This window comes from Mytilus edulis, chromosome 13, assembly GCF_963676685.1.
Source record: "Mytilus edulis chromosome 13, xbMytEdul2.2, whole genome shotgun sequence".
NCBI classification, from domain to species: domain Eukaryota; kingdom Metazoa; phylum Mollusca; class Bivalvia; order Mytilida; family Mytilidae; genus Mytilus; species Mytilus edulis.
Window position 1 is genome coordinate 35838695 of NC_092356.1, and position 8126 is coordinate 35846820.

General features: G+C 32.9%; 1 long non-coding RNA gene across 1 annotated transcript; it reads left to right on the forward strand.

The window, feature by feature from the left end:
* Positions 1-737: 737 nt before the first annotated feature.
* LOC139499980 (uncharacterized) lies at positions 738-5269 on the forward strand. Its single transcript, XR_011658279.1, has 3 exons — positions 738-809; positions 3453-3607; positions 4914-5269. It is a non-coding gene; the product is annotated as an uncharacterized lncRNA (long non-coding RNA).
* Positions 5270-8126: the final 2857 nt, after the last annotated feature.

The window sequence follows — 8126 nt, forward strand, 5'->3', positions numbered from 1 at the left end:
AAGTGTAAAACCGTTCAAACGGGTAAACCAACTGTCTAATCTATATAAAAACAAACAACGGAAAACACTTATGAACCGCATCAACACACAACAATTACTGAACATCAGATCAATGGCTGTTTTCCTAATCAGTACAATACAGATATCAACTCAGGAATTGTTAATTTCTTTGTCACTTTGGTCTCTTGGGGAGAGTTGTCTCATTTGCAATTATACCACATCTTCCTTTTTATATGTCATATTTCCTGAAGAATAATATAAATAAATATGACTGACAATGAACAGAATATTTGAGCAAATAACTGTATCGATCTGATGCGTGAAACCCTTAACAACTGACTTTTATAGTTTGTTATTGTGTTGTTCAGTTTCACGACTATCGAGTTGTTTCATTGGCAATCATACATTATCTTTTTTTATAGCGATATCACAAGTACTGTGAGTGTTGTGCATGATATCACTTCTTAAAATATTAAACTTTTAAGAGAAAGACAACACACTATTGTTGATTCAAAAACATAGTAAATTGGAGGACCAATATATAATTGACAACAACGAACGTTGGATGGTTTTTAACAAATTAACTTAACATGATAATGTTTTATTCCTGACTAAGTAAACACACTATTTGAAGTAATGAGTGGGTTTAACCTGGTTTAATAGTAACTAAATCTCCCACTTGTATAACGTCACTTTTAATTTTATAAAATTTAATTGTTTTTTCTTCATATTATAAGAGGTCTGAGACACAACCTGATAACATCGGTAGACGTGAAGACGTTCAAACGACTAACAAAATTAGAGTATTTGTAAGTATTTATCAAATTTTAAACAATTCCTTAAAGAACATTTACATTATAGATAGCTATAAGAAGATGTGGTATGAATGCAAATCAGATACTTCTCCATTCAAGTTTCAATTTATAAAAGTAAACCATTGTAGGTAGAATTCCGGTCTTCAGCAGGGATCATTGGCTCACACCAAACAGCAAGCTATAAGGAGCACCACATAAATCTTTAGTGTTAAACAATTTAAACTGGAAAACCAATATTTCATATATATAAAAAACGAGAAACGTGAAACACTTATGAACCCCATCAACAAACGACAACTACTGAACATCAGATTCCTAATTAGTTATCAAAGGTACCAGGATTATAATTTAATACGTCAGACAGGTACAAACAATTGCAGCGGGTTTAAGTTTTTTTAATGGTATATATCATCTCATAATCAAGAAAAGAAGTGTATATTTTAATGGCTTCATTTTATATATATTCATGTTCTTTTTTTTTAGCCTTCCCTTTTAAGGTTAATTGGGATATTTCCATGAAGTTGACATTTTCATGATCTTAATTTCTTCTTTCTTCTTTTTAAATATCAGCAGATTAATTTTTGTAACTAATTTATTACAAAGAGAAGTATTGATTTGTGAACAGATTTATTGAAAAAGAAAATATTGTGTCAATATAAATGAGACAATGATAGATCAGGTCACACATACAAATGTAGTTGCTATAAATTAAAATACCAAAGTTATTAATTATTTATTTTTATGACGTTTATTGTCATGTTTTGATATAGTCTTTGTCGTTATATAAATTATGATTATTACACAAAATTGACCGCTGTTCCTCAATTTTTGACATTTTTACCTAAAATATAATGATGTTTTGCCTACACATTTTTGTCAATATAGTGGAATTTTATGCGCCACATAACAGTGAATGTTATAAGCTTGCTATAAGAAGAGGTGAACTCCACTATTTCGACATTATGAAATGCCTGTACCATGTCAGAAAAATAAAAATTGCTTTCCATTCGTTTGATGTGAATAGGTTTTTGATTTTTACATTGAAAAAAGGATTTATTCGTTTAAATTTTCCTTTGCGTTCCATATTTTTTCTTTGAATTTCCTTTTATACTGGACTCTGAATAAACTAAGTGCAATCCATAATTTTCTACATATCAAGAAAATGCATGTACCATACCAGGAATATGACAGTTGTTATCAATTTGTTTTATGTGTTTAAGCTTTTGTTTTTGCCATTTAAAGAAGGATTTTTCTTTTTGAATTTCCTCGGCGTTTAGTATTTTTGTGATTTTTCGTTTTAGTGTAATATGATCCTGAAACTACAATTAAACTAATAGTTTGTCCTGACCTTTAGTTATTTTTGTTTTAATGGATCAATATCAGTATTTTTTTTTTATAACCTAGTAATAATCATGACTCTTTTTTTTTACATTTCTGTTTATAATTAAGGAATAACTGATGTTTACTGAACGATCTCCATTCAATGGAATATTTTTAATACCTTTGCAGTGAATTCAGCTTCAAATACATTTTTGAGCTTTTTCACTCTATATGATAAGGTAAAATCGGACATAAGTTAAGGTATCGTGTTGAACTAACAAAATTCTTTTAAAACCATTCTAATCAGTATAGACATCATCACAACTGTTAATCATCTGTAAAAATTTAAGCCTCGGTCACACTTTACCGGATAGCACGAACGGACGCCTAACGGATGAACATAAAATTTGACAAAAAAGTTATCCGTTGGGAGTTCGTTGATATACTGTCCAAATAAAATGGACGCGTAACGAATGCATAACGGACAAACACCGGATATGCAACGTACGAGAAACGGAATCGTACCGGACAGAACAATGTCGAACGTACATCCAACGGACGAGTATCGCATAAAACGGACACTTTACGGAAGCGTACCGGATAAAACAGATGAACAAGATATACGGAAAAATTAAAGGCGACTTGTAAAATATTTATGTGTAACTAGTTTTGGTTAGTTCTTCAAAATTCCGCCAAAGAGCAGTGTCTGGCGTGAATAAGAGCTGCTTGATTGTGAAGACGTGGCCTTACTCTAAGATCGATTATTAATAATAAGAATTCACGAACCTTAAGAAATCTGACATTTCAATAAATAGCTTTTCTGACTCGAAATTTTCAATTGGCATTTAGCCGTTTTAAATCCGTTCATAATCCGTTTTATCCGATATACGTCATGTAGAAGTCCGTTTCACATTCGTTCAACATCCGTTTTATCCATTAAACGTCCGGTAGACTTCCGTATACCGGATACAAAACGGAAACGAAACGGACAAGTACCGTACAAAACGGACGCCTACCGGACGTTCAATAGATATTTCATCTGTTGGACGTCCGTTCAAAGTTTGAACATGCTCAAAATATTCCACCGGACAGACCGGACGTCGACGGATAAAACGTACGCTAAACGGACATGCAACGGATATGGACAGACGTCTAACGGATAAGAACGGATGTCTTACGGACATGAACGGTTTAAAAAAAGTTATCCTTTAGACATCCGTTCGAGCTATCCATTAAGGTATGACCGAGTCTTTAGAATAATTAAATCAAACGTCATTAGCTTAATTGGGCATACAGGAAAAGCTTATCTTTTCTTAGGAATCTATCTGAAAATCCGCTCATATGTAACTGTGCGCTTGTTAGCCTGAAAGGTTTATATATTGTTCTTAACCATGGTGATGGTATTACATGTACTGAAATGGTAGGAGCAGATCTTGGGAACGTTCCAGATTATGAACTGTGTACAAACAAAGGTAAATTTTACTTTATCCTATTTCTTCTTTTCTTCCTTTCTTCGCAAATTTCTCCTCATCGGAGCAACCGTGTCACACGGTAGTTAAATTTAAAAATCTTCTCTTTAAAATATTAACTTTAACTTTATCTGTCCAATTCAAAATACCTGTAGACCATGCGTGATTCATAATTGGAAAAAAACAGAAACAAATTTCAAATATCAAACAATAAGATGTTTTTATTGAGCAAATGTTTATACCAGGTAATTTTTCTTTCTTTTTTCATTGCCTGCTTTGTAATCTCATTTGTTATTTCCTGACTGTAAACATGTACGATATCAAAGACAGTAGATTTTTATGTCTCTATTTGCACACTAATATAAGAGTTTCTGAACAATATCGAAGATAACCAAAACTACTTGATCGGGTTTGCCAATATTTCGTAGATAAAGGTCGACTAAAGACTTTATGTTACGTACCCTCATATTATTATCAATCAAACTACACATATACTCATTAACATCACTTCTTTGTTACAATTATCAACCACCCTATAGCTATATCTGAAGAAAAAAAATGAAAACATGTTTATTTTTGTGATGTTATTGTGATTCATAACATCAGTATGTAGTAGAAGGAGTATTTGTTAAAGTAATCGCTAATGAGATACTGTAATATAATGCACATTAAAACTGACTATAGCATGTTATGGGATGATTTGACCGACATCCATTTTAATAAACAGTACCAATTGTATTGCACCATATTCACTATTTAGCAATACATAAAATTGAGAATGAAAATGGAGTATATGTCAAAGAGACATCAAGCCGAGAAAAGAGCAGTCAACAGCTGAAGGACATTAATTGGACTTCAACGCCGCGAGATAGTTCCGCACAGTAAACAAATGTGTAAAAGTTCAGTGAAAATGGACGTCACATTAAACTCAAAAACATATAAATAAAATTGAAATTAAAAAAATAAACAAGACTAACAAAGACCAGAGGCTCCAGACTTGGGACAGGCGCAAAAATGCGGCTCGGTCAAACATGCTTTGTGTGATCACAGCCGTCCTCTATACCTCTAGCCGTTGTAGAATAAAGAAACACATAACAATACGAACAGTAAATATTAGTTTAAAGAATTCCGAGTCTTTGAAGTGATGCACGAGGACGAAATAAATGAAATACCTAACTCAATGCAAACGACTTAGACCTGGTCAAAATATTGTCAAATTTCGATAGAGTTGCAAGAGGGATTTTTTTTTCAGCTTAAAATGATTTCAGTTTAATATTAACCTAATATCTTTATTCTCAATTTGTTGAAGGAGATTACTGCAGGCAAGAAAATGTCACCATTATAAATGGCTATTCTATTGATACTGTTTATGGTATCAGTGTCATCAGATGCGCATTCATGTGTGATGTTAATCAAGAGTGTAATGCGTTTCAACACCTCGACGATATGGAACGGGTCTGTAGTCTGTGGAACATTAGAGATAAATCTTCATGGTTAACGAATGTTACGCAATATGTAGATCTCTTCGATCGATGTTAACACTTTCAGCTCGGTTATTTTTAGCTTTGTACTTTGCCGTAACTATATATTTGTGATAACATTTTGTATCGAAAGACTAGTACAATGTATTATACCATAAAATTAAATGGCTGATTTCGAATTCAAATAAAAGGCAAAAGATACCAAATGAATATTCAATCTCATTTATAGAAAATGAACTGTCTAAACCATAACAGTAACATGTTAAAACAGAGATATATCTCGCTTTTTTGTAATTTTGATTATGCAAATGTTGAATTTAAGATGGCAATACTTTAACATGTAAGTTATGCAAACATCAAAATTCAATGAACCATGACTCAAGGTACATGGCTAAACAATCGCCATGGAAATGAGGTATACCAATGCTCATACAACTGTATACCAAATACTTTTGATTTATCATAAGTTGTTCCCTCTAAACAAACTTCAACACAAACATTACCTTGTAAAGTAGGTAAATATTCAAAATCCATGAACCATGATGAATGGGTGGGGCTATATAATTTCCATGGAAATAAGACTTGCAAAAGCCAAAACATTTGCATAAAAAGTAACACTTACAATATACAGTTCATTTTAAAAGAGGGACGAAAGATACCAGAGGGACAGTCAAACTCATAAATCGAAAATAAACTGACAACGCCATGGCTAAAAATGAAAAAGACAAACAGACAAAGAATAGTACACATGCCACAACATAGAAAACTAAAGAATAAGAAACACGGACTCAACCAAAAACTAGGGGTAATCTCAGGTGCTCCGGAAGGGTAAGCAGATCCTGCTCCACATGTGGCACCCATCGTGTTGCTCATGTTATAACAAATCCGGTAAATAGTCTAATTCGGTAGGTCACTTTCGTGATAGGGAAGGGGGTTGTAGTTACGACGCAAGGAACACATCCGATATCATTTGCAAAACGGTAATTCCATAACGATCAACCAGCTCGTGATGGCTTCGATTTCAATTTCACCATTTGGAACTCTTGGTTTAATAGCTTCCTTGTGAGCAGCAACCCTCTATCAGGAAAACCATGACAGGAATTGCAAGCATGGGATTATCGTATAAATTGGGAGATATATACTCCGGTTGCAGGTGCTGCTGGAATGTTGCTACCTACTTGTAAACGGTGTATTAAACCTGGTTTTATAGTTAGTTGAACCTCTCACTTGTATGACAGTCGTATCAAATTCCATTATATTGACAACGATGTGTGTATTAAACAAACAGACATCATAGGTTAAAATGTCAAAAATAACACATAAGTATAAAAGGGAATATAGACAAATCACATTAGCAAAAGTAAAGAAAAGAACACGAAAATGTACCGTAGCACAATAACTAAAAAGTATAATCACAAAAAATACTGAACTTAGAGGAAAATCAATTCGGAAAGTCCATAATCACATGGCAAAATCAAATAACAAAACGCATCAAAAACGAATGGACAAGAACTGTCAAATCCTGACTTGTTGAAATGTAGAAAATGTTGGATGTATAATCAAAGAGTCACGTCATATGTTTCAAAGAATTACAAGTCAGGTCATTTAAGATGGTTTATTTCGGCTTTTATATTTATTCAATTATAGTGTGTTTGAATTGGAAATAAACACATTTATTCTAAAATCATGTGTTGGCATGATACGAGTTATGTTCTTCTCATATATTTTATGATGGTATGATACTTAACACCGAATGGGAGGGATTATGCTTGATATTGATATGATGAAGACATAATCTTTCAATGTGTTGAATTGAGGTCGTGAGCTAGCATGTCAGTAACTTCTAATAGCCATATGATAATTTATATATTTGCGCATTTTATTTTTTTTTTGTTACCTATTCTGACATCGGACTCGGGACTTCTTTAAAAACTGAGTTTCAGCGGGTATTGTTGTGTGTTGGTTTTGTCTACATCGTGTAGAGGTAAAGGTAGAGGAATTGCATCTCAAAATACATGTTTAAACCCGTCGCATTTTTGCGCCTGTCCAATGTCAGGAAGTCTGGCCTTTGTTAGTATTGTATGATTTAGAATTTTAGTTGTTTTTATATATTTCGGAGTTTAGTATGACGTCCATTATCACTGATTTAATACATATTTTTGTTTGGGGGCCAGCTGAGGCACGCCTTCGTCTCTTTTATCGGGTTGTTGTCTCTTTGACACATTCCCATTTCCATTTTCAATTTAATATAGACAAATTACAATAGCAAAAATGAAAAACAAGACTTCAAAATGTTTTTCAATGGCACGATAACATAATGAGAGGATGTTAGAGTACAGAGCCCCGTCATATATATCAAAGAAAAATAAAAAGGCATTTAAACCAAGAAAAGTAGCAAAAATGAAAGACAAGAATACAAAGGTTATCATAGAACAATTACACAATGACAGGATGTATGAGTACACAGCCACGTCATATGTATCAAACAGACTAAACAGGAAAAGTAATATGCATAAGGCAAATACAAGAATACTATAACACGTTATTGAGATGATAAACAGCGTCAGAACCCAGAATATATACTTCAAGACATCACTGTGTACTATTTGTAGAGTTGATACGGAATAATTATCAACAAGGTCTTAATATAGTTGGCAATATAATGGAATTTGATGCGTTGTCGTACAAGTGAGAGGTTTAGCTAGCTATAAAACCAGTTTAAACCCACCATTTTATTCATAAGTAAATGCCTGTACCAAATTAGTTATATGACAGTTGTTATGCTTTGATAAGTGATTTTCCGTTCTGAATTTTCCTCGCAGTTCAGTATTTTTGTGATTTTACTTTATGGTATCTTCCGATGTTTTTTTCGTTAGAAAAAGTACATGACGTTCCTGGACTTACCCCTTGTGCGAGTTCTTCTTTTGAATTTACACAGCCTACATAACATGGATAATTACATACACATGTTTTATACTTGAAAATAGTCTACCAATGATATCTCGTTTTGCAACCTTAAATATTGAATAGTTCTATTAAAG